This window comes from Anomaloglossus baeobatrachus, chromosome 1, assembly GCF_048569485.1.
Source record: "Anomaloglossus baeobatrachus isolate aAnoBae1 chromosome 1, aAnoBae1.hap1, whole genome shotgun sequence".
NCBI lineage: Eukaryota > Metazoa > Chordata > Amphibia > Anura > Aromobatidae > Anomaloglossus > Anomaloglossus baeobatrachus.
This window is the reverse complement of record NC_134353.1, coordinates 591,361,765-591,377,294: the sequence shown is the minus strand read 5'-3', so window position 1 is coordinate 591,377,294 and position 15,530 is coordinate 591,361,765.

The following is a 15,530-nucleotide window of genomic DNA, read 5'->3' as shown; positions in this document are numbered from 1 at the left end:
CAAACATGGATTTTTGGAATTAAATATCAGTAAGATTTTTTTTAGAGTATTCCACCATTAACGTCTTTGCAAATTTGTTTGAAAATACTCATGTTTCTACCGTTTTTCTCAACAAAGATCATAACTTCTCTGTATTTGAATGAGTGGGAACTAAATTTAACAATAGATATGTACATTCATCTGACAGTAACCGGTTAGCTTCATGCATATAATATGTATGTGACATAACAACCATATTCTCCCACTTTTCTCTTGGTTTTATTACCAAATGTTATACTCAGCACTCAGCCCAGTGCAAGGCACTTGCAGTGTTTAAACAGCTCCCACTGGGAGTAACAACAGCATGATCGGGTGTAGTGTGAACCCCCCAAAAAAATTAAAAACCCCGCCCATCCTTCCTCGGAACTGTTGTTTTTCTGGCTGGCTGCATGTATGCCATAGACCCAAACTACCCAATAAGTGACTTTTATTGGGGTTCAGGTCAAGTCTAAATCCTAAACCAAACAATCTAAAGTCTGGCTGAACCTGCTGATCCGAACTTTCATTGGTTCGTTCATCTTTAGTGATAGGTATTAGACCCCCCAAAAATTGTAATTTTTAGCAGTGTTTGTCTGATCTAATTCAAGTCCTGTCAGACATCCTTAAACTTCTCTTTCATTGTCCAAAAGGATCTCACTCATGCTAAATCCCAATGTATGAATAGATTTCTCACCTGTCAACACTTGCTTGTTCCTTGCAGAGTTTCCTACTGTAGATATAAGATATAAATTGATTTTACATATAGACCTAAATAAAATTTCAAAAGCTTCAACATTAAATTCATTAGCAATGTAAAGGCTAAAGGGTGCTTTACACACTCCGACATCGCTAGCAATCTCGTTAGCGATGTGACACACCAGATCGCAAATAAGATTTGCTGAGATAGCACATAGGTCATTTTTTGTAGCGCCAGTCACATGTGCGATCTCAGCAAATCGTATGTGCGATCTGGCGTGTTACATCGCTAACGAGATCGCTAGCAATGTCGCAGCGTGTAAAGCACCCTTTAGACTCTTAGAATAAATAGATATGCATGTATTTGATAATTAACCCCTTCACAACCGGCCGATTTTTCGCTTTCCGGGTTTTTTTTCGCCATTCTTTTTCTGAGAGACGTAACTTTTTTATTTTTCAGTCAATATGGTCATGTGAGGGCTCATTTTTGGCGGAACGAGCTGTAATTTTAAATGAAACCATCAGTTTTACCATATAGTGTACTGGAAAACGGCAAAAAAATTCCAAATGCAGAAAAATTGCAAAAAAAGTGCGATAGCACTATTGTTTTTGAGATATTTTATTCACTGTGTTCACTATATGGTGAACCTGATGTGTAGGTGTGATGCCTCAGGTTAGTGCGAGTTCGTAGACACCAAACATGTATAGGTTTACTTTTATATAAGGGGTTAAAAAAAGTTTGTCCGAAAAAAAGTGGTGCACGTTTTACACCATATTCCGTGACCCGTAGCGTTCGCATTTTTCGGGATCTATGGCTCAGTGACAGCTTAATTTTTGTGTCTCGAGCTGACATTTTTAACGGTACCATTTTTGCGCAGCTGCTCGTTTTGATCGCCTCTTATTGCATTTTGCAAATTGTGGCGACAAAAAAACGTCGTTTTGGCGTTTGGAATTTTTTTGCCGCTACGCCGTATACTGATCAGATTAATTCATTTTATATTTTGATAGAACGGGCATTTCTGAACGCGTGATACCAAATGTGTGTATATTTTTTATTTTTTTAACCCTTTAATTTTCAATGGGGCGAATGGGGGGTTTGAACTTTTAGGTTTTTTTTTTCTTTTTAAATTTTTTAAAACTTTTTTTTTACTTTTTTTTTTATTTTATTAGTCCCCCTAGGGGGCTATTGCGATCAGCAATCCCATCGCTCTTATCTATCTGCTGATCACAGCTACACAGCTGTAAACAGCAGATACGCTCACTTTCTTTTTCACTCTGCCGCGGGCACAGCGAAAGTGAAAGCAAGTCATGTGTAGTACAGGAGTCATCACATGACCCTGTGCTACCATGGCAACTATCGGAAGTCATATGATCGCGTCACGTGACTTCCGGTATCCGGCGGTAAGTAAAAGTTTACCTCGATCGCGCTTATAATGGCGCTGTCACATATTGACAGCGCCATTTAAGGGGTTAAACGGCACGAGCAGATAACGATTCTGCTGATGTCTAGCAGGCACACATCTCAGCTGTGAAAATCAGCTGAGATGTGCACCGATCGCAGCATGCTGCCGGCGGCAGACCGCGGGCAATAACGTTATGACCGCTAGGACGTAATTTTATGGCCCGCGGTCGTTAAGGGGTTAATAATCAGAAATATTCATAACAGAGGAAGGTACGGTACATTAAGTGTCCAAATTCTCATTACAGGTGGCCGTAATTAGCTTCTCCAAGAGACCTATTTGGGTTTCATACCACCTCTTTTTGTTTCCTCTGCTTCTGGCGGCCCCTCCTGATCATTCTTCTGAAGTGAAAGTGTTTCTGAATTTGTAGCTGAAATATCCATAACATGTGCAAACCATGCAATTTCTTCTGTAGTGCTGGAATCAGATCCAGAGCCTCATTTGTGTCCTTTTTCCTGTATTGTCTGCTGTTTAATTTGGTGTTTTGCCAATGGAAAAATTTATCAGAATCAAAATCTAATTTATCATGTAAAACTCTCAGATTCCTTATGTCCTATTTAGTAGCTTTATTTGCATATGAACCTTATTTTTACTTAGAACACTAGAAACATAAAGGTTATCTCACCTTTAAAGCTTTAGTGGATGGTGAGATATGGAGCCTGAAAGTCAAAGGTTCAAAACATTGTTACCCTTTTGCTTATCACTGTTTCTTTATCCATTCTATATATTATTTAGAGCTGGAAAAAAGTCAGGACTCTGTCCTCCAGGATAAATTATTGTTGTTTATTCAAAGATCATGTGCATACACAACAGTAAAAGTATCATTGGATGGTGATGGTATCATAACATGTGTAAGAAAATGCTCTATTACTTTTATCGCTGCCTATGACCATGATTTTTTAATTTTCTTGTGGATATATTATTGTCATTTTTTTCCACTGTTTTATCCTTTTGTTTTTTTTCTGGATATTATTACTTTTTATTATATGCTTGTAGGATTTCATTTTTTTATTGTTTAACTGATGAAGGTCGGTGAAACCAAAATGTCATAATTCATTGACTGCTCAAATAAATTACATTATTTTCATTTTGAGTGCTTGATTCCTTCTTGAATATATTTTAAGGGATGAGATCTTATCTGTACACCTGAAAACCAATGGAGTTCAGTACTTCCTTCATTTTATATATATATATATATATATATATATATATATATATATATATATATATATAGTGTCCTTTAATACTTGCACCACAACGACATGATATGCAAAGACTTTACCTAGTCTACTACTGCCACAGCAGTAAACATTTCCAGTGATTCTTAACAAGTTCTGGATAACATTTAATTGTCATGATTATAAACATGAATCTAACCATCTACTGAACCTAGAACTCCTTGTGCTACCATAGTTGAACATCTTCAAGTGCAAAGAATACCAAGGGGCATCAGCGTAAATCTACGACCGACGTTCATCAAAGAAGACCCGGTGTATTTTAATGTTTTGAAAAAATACTAAATGAGTGCTCCTTTTATCTACTAGCATTGATTCTAGACCATTTACTCAAAGCCTTTAATTGCAGTCAGGAAGAAATAAAATCTACAGAGACACAGCTAACTTGCATATGCATGGAGAAGATTCAAAGTATAATTCAAACTCACCACCAAAAATCGAAAAAGAAGAAACATCAAAAGTTCATATAGGACATTGAGGTCTATTTGTATAACAAAGTCCTATAAATGGAAAGACGTCTAAATTAAGTGGAAAGGTATCTGGCATCTACAGTTATTTCCCACTCGGATATGTAAATTAGGGATAGGGATATTACAGGGGGATGTCCGTTTTTGGGCCAATACTGTAGATAACTCAGAAAAGAAAATTTATGTGGGGGGGCCAATGCTTCAGGAATCACAAGATGTATGATAACAAGAAGGTCCCCGGTACATCTAGTTCTTTTGTCATCAATATATCATCCAAAAACCTAAGTTCAAAACAACTGTCCCAACTAGAAAAATTTCAATCATTTTGCCCTACCTACATATTATACTGTTTTTTCAACTAGAAATAGATTTAGAGAGATTTTATCGAAATACTAGAATAAAACCTCTGGTTTCCCTACAAGATGGCAAATGAATAGAACATCTTGGTTCTTTCACACCTATTAACCTTCAAACTCTAGGACTTAAACACAGCAGTTATTTTAAGTCACCAAAGAATAGTCCACCAGTAGCAAACATTATATTTCTTATAAATAGGGATATGATCGAGTTCAGAAAAGATATAGGCAAAAATTATTTACATTGTCTCTTTAATTTTAATTTAATTTTAATGATTTGGCTACATGGGCATTATAATCCCTTATTAACGCTATATAACTAATTAACAAATCTGTAGACAAAGACGGAATTGTGGTTAAGGATTATACCATGCATATAGAGGAAATTGCATCACAATTGGCCAATACCGATGTCTATTAAAAATTACCCCATAATCCCTCTAAATCCACTGAAGAGAAAATTAAGAGAATGATCAATCATTATCTTTCAAAGAAGATGAGAGATAAAAAAAATATTTTATTCAAAAAAATAACCCCATTATTCTTATTTTTTTACATTGCATGTAAATTTCATAAGTGAGTAGAAGAACCATCAGGGAGATCTATAGTTGACTCAGAAAAATCTATTTGATTACCCTTGGCACAGTGTTGAAAAGAATCCTAACTAAGGCTGAGCAGATCCGAAATGTAAAAGTTCGGATCCAGATCCACGCAGTTTCAAAGATTTCCGGGTGCCAGATCCTGAATTCCGGGTGCACGATCCGGATCCAGCACTGGGGAAAATAATTGAAAAATAAAGAAAAAGAGAAATAAAACAGCGTTTCATACTTACTGAGACTCGGTGTCATGGCAGCACACTGCTTCCGGGTCGCACATTCACTTCCTGTACTCTGCATCGTATACACACAGCTTTCTGTGTTTTCACCACACACCGGTCATTCTCTTGTCTTGTTGTAGGCAGGCGCGCCCTTAGCCTGTGACAGTATCTGCCTGCAGTCATCGCAGCTCAGTCATTGTCTGCATAGCCAGCGGTCGTTCTCTATGGCCGCCTGTCTATGTAGCAGAGCTGAAGCGGCGTGGGACCTCATGTGGATTACGCCGGAGCTGCAGAGTGTTGGTGGCTAATAAAAAGGTGAAGGAGGGTGTGTGTTTTATACTTTATTGCAAATAAAGGATTTTTCTTTGTGTCTGTGTTTATTTACTTTTATTTACAGGTTAGTATGATGCAGGTATCTCATAGACGCCTGTGCCATTACTAATCTAGGGTTTAGTAGCAGCTGTACGCTGCTATTAACCTCTTATTACCCTGATTGCCACCGCTCCAGTGCAATCGAGAAGAGCCGGTGTTGCACCAGGATTGTCACATCTAATAGATGCGGCAATACCGGGCAGCAGCGGGCTGAGACTACCAGCCCCCAGCCGGCGTTATCATGGCTAGGGATGAAAATTAGGGGGATCGCACGTCGTTTTTTTAAAATTATTTATTTAAATAATAAAAAAAGTCACATCATCGGCACAGCGACTCACTTCTGATAGGAGCATGCATGTGTTTCTGTGTACATGCATGCCCATGTTCAGAGAGCACAGGCTGTGGCGGCTCATGTCATGTCAGACTTGTATGACAATGCAATGCTGGCACAGCCGCACACTTCAGACAGGAACATGCATGTGTTTCTGAAAGACATGCATGTTCACCATACTGACCCGTAGACACTTGCACTGCTTTCCCCGCCCACCGGCCGTCCTGTTGCCTGTGATTCGTTGCAGTCAGCTGACACGCTGAGACTCAGGGTGGAGGCGCATCTAGCTGCAACCAATTACACGTGCTGGTGGGCGGGCAAAACAATGAATATTGAATTGTCGGCTATGGAAGGGAAAAGCGTAACCTGGAAGGAGTTTGCTGCCATGACACAACATCAGGTGAGTAAACCGGGTGCGCTCCTGCTCCCGTATCCCTTCTACAAACATTTTTAATCTCCAGATTCTGGTCCCCATAGATTTATACGGACACCGGAATCCGGAGCGGATCAGTATTTTATTTTCAATCTAGCAAGGATCCACCTGTCCCGGATTTTGGCGGATTCCATCAACTCTAATGCTAACACCTTTGATAAAATAAATAACTTTCTTTTTTTGCTGAATAAAAGTGTGTTTCTTACTTGCAAAAAAATATTGACAAAATACCAGAGGAAGCCATATTGGTCAAATGGAATGTAAGTAGTTCACATACCTCAATAATACACATTAATTCCCAATTCCCAACCTTCTATGTCATTTTGGCTAGTCTGAAAGGGTCATGAAAATTGGCATTGATTTTCTAACTTTGGTTCTTAACCCTTTCAAGACATTTGATGTATCTATGCCAGCACGATTGCCTCCAAGATCTTGGCTTACATTATAGCTGAGCCCGACTCTCAAAGCCAGGAGTAGTGTTTGCACCTAAGCACAGAGGAGAAAAAAACAGCTCACCTGTAATATTGGTTGTTGGCATGTATGGCGCAAGAAAGGAAATCATGTGACTCCATGTGGGTAAATTGAAAAAGGAGAAGAAACATCCAGCTCTTTAAAAATATCTTCAAACTTGATTATATATATTTAAAAATGGCAGATCAAAATATACTGAAAAAAGCAACATGTTTCGGATGCACACAGACAATCTTTGTCAAAAACTATTTAACAAAATGACACAAGTATATACAGTGCTTTTCTTTGCGGTGGTACGTGCCGGTACGGCGTACCGTAAAATCTGAAGAGCGCTGAGGGCCAGCACCTCTGGCTCTGTCCACATGGCTAATTTGTAAACTATACAAATTAGCCATGTGTGGAGCGGAGGCACAAGCAGAGCAGCTACTGGAGCTGCAGGACCTGCAATGATGTCACGTACATGTGACTCGGGTGGGCGGAGCCATGGAGTTTTTCCCAGTGGGAAAGAAGCTGGAGAAGATTGAGGAGTGTAGGATATGTGAGAGAGGGGTGCAGAGGGCGGCAGGCTGTGCAGGGGGAAGAAGGATGCAGGGTGGATAGAGGGAGATCAGGGGTATGGAGAATTGAGAGACGAGGGGGATGGAGGATGGAGAGATCAGGGGGATCGAGGATGGAAGGAGCAGGGGGATGGAGGATGAAGAGAACAGGGGGATGGAGAATGGAGGGAACAGGGTTCATTGAGTTTTGTTTCGTCAAACTTGTCTTAGATGGATAAAATAATGCACTATTTATTGGCCGGTGCGGCTCTGGCACGCAAAAGACCCCGAACAGATGTGGAGACAGAAACATATCAGATGATAGAGCAGAACGTGGCCACCGGTTCTTCAACTATCAAACCTGCATCAGCTAGTGTTAATGATCCTGATGAATTTGGTTGAAATTTGGCGTTTCCTATAGAATACAGCCTAGGTAAGTTGAAAACCATATTTTGCAAGTGAAAAAATCGATTATACAGTATTAGTCATTTTTTATTTTTCTTTTGAAATCTGAATTACATAGTTTTTGATTGAAATTAGGGTACAGACTACAACACTGAATAATGAGAAACAGGGCCGCACCTTCCATTGGACAAGTTGAGCAGTTTGCACTATATTTAGGGGGACGGCAATGCGGCCGGGGGGGTGGAGCTGTATGGGGACTGCCATTTTCCGCCGCCCAGTGCTTCAACAGGTAAACCATTTACAGGATCTCCCGGCCTGCTGACAGCACGACAGCACCCCCTCCCCGCTCCTCAATCCCGGCTGCCGGCTGCCAGATCCCCCTCCCGCTCCTCACCTCAGAGATTTAGAAAAAAAGCGCTGAGAATATATATATATATATATATATATAAAAAATGTGTGTGTGTAACCATTGAAAAGCAAGGGGTCAGTTCCGTAATCAAAAACATGTTAAGCAAGGTTGGAGCAGCATAAAGAACAGAGGGCAACTGAATAACAAATAAGATGACATACGATTTGTAATGAAAAATGACTTCTTTATGGGTATTCAGGCCTTGAGGATGACTCATTCCAAGACTGTAGCTCTAAAAATCTTGAGGAGTTAAAAGTAATCTTTTGATGTCTCGTCCTCAAGTGAAACCATAGAGCGATGATTCTCTGAAATAAAGTGCCGGGAAACCTGTGAGATATTCCGAGATGAACTGAAGAACAAATTACATCAGTGGTATGATCTGAAATGCAAACTTTGAATTCCTAGTGGTGCTTCCAGCATATATTTTTGTGCACAAATTGCAATGAATAACATTAACTAAATTTTGTGTGTTGTAGTTAATGTATTGTTTTATGCTGTGATCTCGTGAATTATTATGGTTACTGAAAGATCACTTTACACTAGAGTATTTACAAGTTCTAAAACAAGTCATTCCAGATTTAAAGAAACCTGTATGTCTTAGCTAGGTTGGTTGCTTTTTTCAAAAATTTAAAAAAATTGGGGAGGATCATGTTGTCTATGGTAATGGCTTCCTTGGCGACAAACACCCAGGTTGGAGTAAGTTAGATAAGATTGGATTTTCATACAAAATAGGCAGATGTCTGTCTTAGATGAATAGAGTAAATTTTATTAAACAGTTTAGTAAGCTGCAAAGATAACAGGTTTCTTTCATCACAAGATTTGATTGATATAGGATTGCTGTGTTTTTTTGTGTTGCACAATATTAGCAGCTCTATTAAGCAGCCAACTAAAGTAACGAGTAATACTTTTTCCTTAATTTAGAAGCAGAAAACTGCATTTCAGCATAGTTTGTCAGAGTTCCAACAATTCCTTTTAATAAGCGTAAATTGACCCACGGGAATGGACTTGATGGGATATTTGGGGTGACTACTTCGTGCATGCAGAATAAAATTTCCCGATAAGGGTTTGGAAAAGTGTAGGTTGAAATAAACTAATTACAGATACTTTAAAACTAAAAATCCAGAATAGAAATACTTGAAGAATTGCTCTGAAATGTGATAGATAAATTGTAAATGGATAATGTTAATGTATTCAATATAGAATAAATTCCAGTATGACAGATTCATTGACCCTCCATATAAGGAAGGTATCATCAATGTATCTGCCATACCAGAAAATGTGGAAAATAAAAGGGTTAGCACCACAATATAGGTAATTATGTTTTCAATATGACATCACCAGGTGGTCGAAGAACAGTGAATATTTGGCCCCATTGACATTTCTTAACATTGCAGAAAGAACTCACGATTGAAAAGGAAAAAAATATGCGACATAAGAAAATATGTAACTTGAACAATAAAATTATGCAAATCAGTTTGAAAAAGTACCATTCCTAGCCAGGTGAAATTTCAGTGCTTCGATGACAATGTTGGCAGGTGTTGATGTATACAGTGAATAAACATCATATGATAACTAGAAGTCACCTTCCCAGGTAATGGTACAATGTTGATCCAGAACGTCTTTAGAATCTCATAGGAAGCCAGAAGAACTTTGTGCCAAAATATATCCTAGAGCTGAAATGATCAGTCGTAAAAGAGAACAATATGTACCCTTGTGTATTTTAGGTAAAGCATGCATGATCAAGACAATAGCGTTTTCAACAGTCAATTAATCCCACTCTGATTTAGGTAGTAGGAGTTGGATTCCCTGGTAATTTCACATAGATAGAGGAATCACTAAGCATGGCTAACAATTGGCATTTATATACAGCAGAATCCATAACTACCACCAAACCACCTTTATCAAATACCTTGATGGTAGTTTCTGATATCTGCTGCAATACCCGTGAGGCCCTGGCATAATGAAGGGAAAAATATGACAAATGTCCAGTTACCTGTGTTACAGTATTCAATTTATGTAGTTCTATCTGGATAGTTTTTTAGAAATGATCCATACAATCCGCTGATTTGAGGGGACACTCCAAGGGTCTGCTGTCATCTTAATTGCCTGTTACAAAATTAGATATCAGAGATGTGCATTCTCGCAAAGATTCCCACAGACCAAATTAATTGATTAATGAGGAACTAGAATTCATTTTATTAAGTATCAAATTTATATAGAACCATTCTTGTGCTCTTCCCACAGTGTACGCATGTACTTGCTGTAGGTCAGACTGAAATTAAAGTCGTATGTGGGTCTATATTGCTAAAATTATAATATTTCCAAGCTGTGTAAAAAACTAAATCATAAATATCAAAATAAGTCTCATGATCTCTGAACACAATTATGGGTGTGGTAGAGAAGTCTGGTGTCATTTTGAATATTTCCATCAATCTTCATATTCTTAACAGTCCCCACTTTGGAAATAGCTAAAATCTAGTTTATCCAGTCTAAAATTTTGATCACTGTGATCATGGGCAGTAATGATTCAAATCCTGATGCTACCTGGTCTCTAGCCTTGAATTCATCTATCCTTGGGACACCTATACTGTCTATGTAGATATGGGAATCAAAGGACCCTTTTAGTTACCTTTTTTCTCTAGTTTTGGCTTGGTTTTCGCGAGTGGTCAAATTAAATATGGGAAATGGCATAAGTACTTTTACTAGGGTGCATTGTCTTTTCCATTGTATTTGTAATATATGTGTTATTTTCATGTCTCCACACAGCCAGTATACATTGGGCAATTGGCGTAATTGATTTATTAACAGAGCATCAATATATGGGCTGTTTGGTTGCATGTTGATGGTTTGGCTATAATATTCGGGTGGCAAATCACCCACAGGTCATCTCAGGTCATTGCACTCAAAAAAGACACAGTCTCTTGGATAAGGGGTGATCCCATGATCAACTGGCCCCCTTTTGGTGTAGGGTGGGTATGCATGTATTAAGGTTTGGCATCTTTTTGAAGGGATTGTTTGGTTAGTATAAAAGGATAATACACATTGGAAACCCTCCTCATCACGTCTGGGATCTATGGGAAATGGTACAGTACTTAGCTGTGGTCTGGCTGTCACACATACTATGCAAGATGATCACTTTTCACTAGTTGTTGTGTATCCGAGCCATTCAAGTCAGAGGCTGGACTCTGAAAACCCAATTTGTCCACATATGTCAAGCATGTAAAAAACCTTGTCCCCCTTTCAAATCCTTTGATTAACACAGATTAAGGGTAGTAAACAGGTTTGTCATTTATATCTTTTAGTCAAAATTGCCCTTTTCTGCTCACAAGTCCCCCATTTTCATATGTAGATTGGACCTACAACCCTTGGTCAATGTGTGAGGGGTTTCTCATAGTGAGATATAATAATGTACATTCTATGTCATGACCATATATATGACTCCATCCTTCTCCCCAATGTGGTACATGGAAATCCGCTCTTCTCAAAACCAACCTTGACAGTAAGCTCTCTCCTGTTTTATCCATTTTTCCAGGGCCTGTGTGGGTTTGTGCTCCCATCTCCCCTTCCTATTCTTGTTTTCTGTCACCCATGCAGCCCATTCCTGTTCCTCACAATTGGAATTATACTCTGTGTTAGTAGTGGTGATACAAATGAACTGTGTAGATCTCCATAAGGTCATCTGCAAAGCTGGAGATGGACAATCTACTATGTGGCAATAATAAAACTTCTGAGGGAGCTGAATTATTGAACCAGAGGGTTACCAGACCCATTTCCAGAGTTATAGTCTCCAATGTCCCTTGACCTTCATTTATCAAGCAAAAGATATGCATTAGTTGGATGAAGTATGGCAGCTGCCCCTTCTCCTGGGTCTGTTGCTTTCTGCAATGGGATGCATGGATCCCTGTGGGCTTTCCTTCAACTTTGTAGTAGTTGTAGTCAGACGTACTTGGAAGGGTCCGTCGTATCTAGGTTCAAGGGTGCATCAGGTGAATCACCGTATGATGACCCAGTCTCCTGGTTGGATCTGGTGGGTGCCACCTAGGTCCTCAGGATCTGGAATGGAGGAGAAGTCTCTAGAATGTATTTTAGTCAAATGTTTAGTGAACTGAACAACAGTCCGGGTAACATATTGCAAGGATAGTTGTTGTGGGAAATACAACCCTAATCTGGGGGCACTTACAAAAAGGATTTCATACAGACTCAGCTTGGCTATCCCAGCTGGGGTATGCCTGACACTAAATAATGCAAAGGAGACTTTCATGCCATGGCTTCCCTATGTCTTATCTTGCCTTAAGCATTTTTGCTTTCAATGTCCCGTTTAACTTCTCAACTTTCCCACTGCTCTGCAGGTGATGTGGGGTATGAAGGGCTAAAGGCCACTTTACACGCAGAGACAAATCTGCGGCAGATCTGTGGTTGCAGTGAAACTGTGGGCAATCAGTGCCAGGTTTGTGGCTGTGTACAAATGGAACAATATGTCTATGATTTGACTGCAACCACAGATATGCCAAAGATTTATCTCTGTGTGTAAAGTGGCCTTAACTCTGTTCCCAAGGACTGGCATATATTTTTTTTGTCAGGTTTTTAGGTCCCTGGTCACGCTCTATGGTTTCTGGGAGCTCATATCTACACACTATCTCACTGAGAAGCTTTTTTGCTATTGTCCTAGCTGACTGGTTTTTAATGGGGTAAACTTATGGCCACTCTGAGAAGATATCTATCACTACCACGGCATATTCAAATCCTCCTGCGTGGGGCATTTGAATGTGCTCTATCTGTATGCGTTGGAAGGGGTACAAGGTCTGGGTGTGCACTTTTGAGGTGTCTTCTCTGTCTTTCCGGGATTGCATCTAATGTAGACAAGGCATCCTCTAGTGTAATGTGCTGCTGCAGTTAAGAAGCCTGGTGCATGGTAATATTGTGTCACAAAATTGTGTATTTTCATTTTTGACTGGTGTTTGGGGCCATGAATTTATCTGGATACCGTTGGGTAGAAGGTCTGTGGAGGTACAGTTTTCCTTTTTGTAGTATCAGTTGTTTCTCATCCTGCGTGGCTCCATCCTGAATCCACTTGTCTATTTCTTCTTATGATGCATTGTTCTGGAGGGTCAGAACCATGTTTTCCCAGGATTGCTCATCTGTTCCGTTCTTCTTCATGTCAGTTTAGGGACATGAATGACTGTTTTTGGGGCAAGTGGTCACATTGCTGCTTCTTTAGCTTTATTCTCAGCCAAAGTATTACTTACTACCTCCCTTGAGGTCCCTCCAGTGTGAGTCTTAACCTTTATCACCACGACTCTTTTTGGCATAAACAGGGATTCCATCCGGTCTTTTGTAGCTTTGTGGTGTCCCAGGGCCAGGGACAATGTGATCGTATTCTTGGGTTGAGTCTTTTTCCAAGGTTCCAGGACAATGTTTATGGCTTGGTTGAACGTAGGATGACTGTTTTGGGCTCATTGAGGCAGCACAGTCCAGGTGTACTGCTGGCCCTCATGTGTGAAGGCAAATAGGTGCTGGCTTTCAGGATCAAATGGGACACTGAAGAAGGCATTGCCTAGGACTAGGTTGATCACTGTTAACCAGGAGAAAGTAGGTGGGATGGATCACAGGGGAGTGCATGGGTTTGGCAGAATGGGTGTGTACAGTATCATAGCTTCATTGACTACTCGTAGGTCCTGCACCATGTGGACTTTAGGTGGCTGTCCAAAATGTGGCTTCTTTTTCACCAGAAATAATGGCATATTGCAAGAGGATTTGGTGGGAATGATGGTTCCATTATTGAGGTACATTTCCAGTTGTTGTTTAATGGCAGTAGACTGGGGAATGGATTGTGGGTACTGGTAGTAGAGCTCTTTGTTTGAGCTTGAGCTCTACTGGTAGGACTGGGAGCTTTCCGATGTCTTCTGGGCCTTATGCTTATAGGGCGTTTGGGATCTGTACCAACTATATTGCATCAGTAGGTCGTAGATCCTCAGACACATGTGAGACTTCATCTTGGTCCAAGGGGATGGTGAGGGAGACAGTACCATCACCATTAAAGGAAATGCAAGCTTGTAGTTTCTTCAGCAGATCTATTCCCAAGATGTTGACTGGGCATATTGTTGACACAACCACCTGTGACAGCATACTGTGGGTGGGTGTAAGCTGAGGTATAGAGAACATGTCATAGGTGGTTCCATCAATGCCCACATATGAGACAGTGAGGTACTCTAGCTCAAATAAATCAGTAAATCTTATCACACTTCTGGTTGCATCAGTATCGTCAAAAAAATCAATAGTTTTCCCTTCCACCTCCATGTGTATTGTAATCGTAGGGCCACTGGCCTGTTTTGGTGTAGCAGTGTGTAGCAAATTGCATCTATCAATATTTGCACATCTTTAACAAATAATAAAAACATTCATTTCAGTATCATGCATTTTTTTTCTGTTATGTGTCACATGGATGCCACATACACAGCACACGGATGGCATACTTATAGTGCACACATGAAACACATGCAGCCCTTGCATTTAGTGAGTGGACTTTGAGTCTACGAGTTCCACTACCTAACAAATAAAAAAAAATGTGTATGAGGCCTAAGCTTATTTTTAATACAGGATGTATCAGAGTCCCTCTTCCTTATTTTTTTTCCCACTTCTTGCATTATCCGCATAGGCTTTGTGAGGTTCAGAGTCCCTCCTTCATAAATTAAATAGGATGTGTCTGAACATGTCACACACACCACGTGCCCAGATAAGGTAGTAGAGTGTTAAAATTACATTTACTTATTTACTGTCTACTGATGGGTAGAGATGAGCGAACCGGTCCCGGTTCGGCTCGAGGTCGGTTCGCCGAACGGAGGTCCCGTTCGAGTTCGGCTCGTCGAACGTTCGACGAACCGAACTCGAGCCAATAGGAAACAATGGCAGGCAATCACAAACACAGAAAAACACCTAGAAAACACCCTCAAAGGTGTCCAAAAGGTGACAAACAACTCAAACACATGGGAAAGTGACAAGGACATATACTCATGCGAAAACAAAACAGCTGGACAAGGAAAAAGAGGAGGACACACAGATATAGGCATGGCACGCCCTTCTAAAGTCATGTAAAACACCACAAGGTGACTCCAAGCGGAGTCTCCCTTTTTTCCAAAAATTGGGCCACACAGACACCCACCCCATCAGTGGCAGCACTTGGGCCCTAGTTGCAAACAGGATGTTTTGATTTGCATCAAGCACATTCAAAAATACGCCATAATTAACCGTCCCCAGGATGACACCGGGGTAGGTAGCAAAGTCTTTCCTGATCCCAGCTCTGTTCATCTTGGCTTCTTTTAAAAACAATGTAAGCAAGGGTTACTCCAAGCGGAGTCTCCTTTTTTTCCAAAAATTGGGCCACACACACACCCACCCCTTCAGTGGCAGCAGTTGTGCCCCAGTTGTACACTTCACAGCTAGATTTGCATCAAGCACATTCAAAAATACGCCATTCTAATCCGTCCCCAGGGTGACACCGGGGTAGGTAGCAAAGTGTTTCCTGAT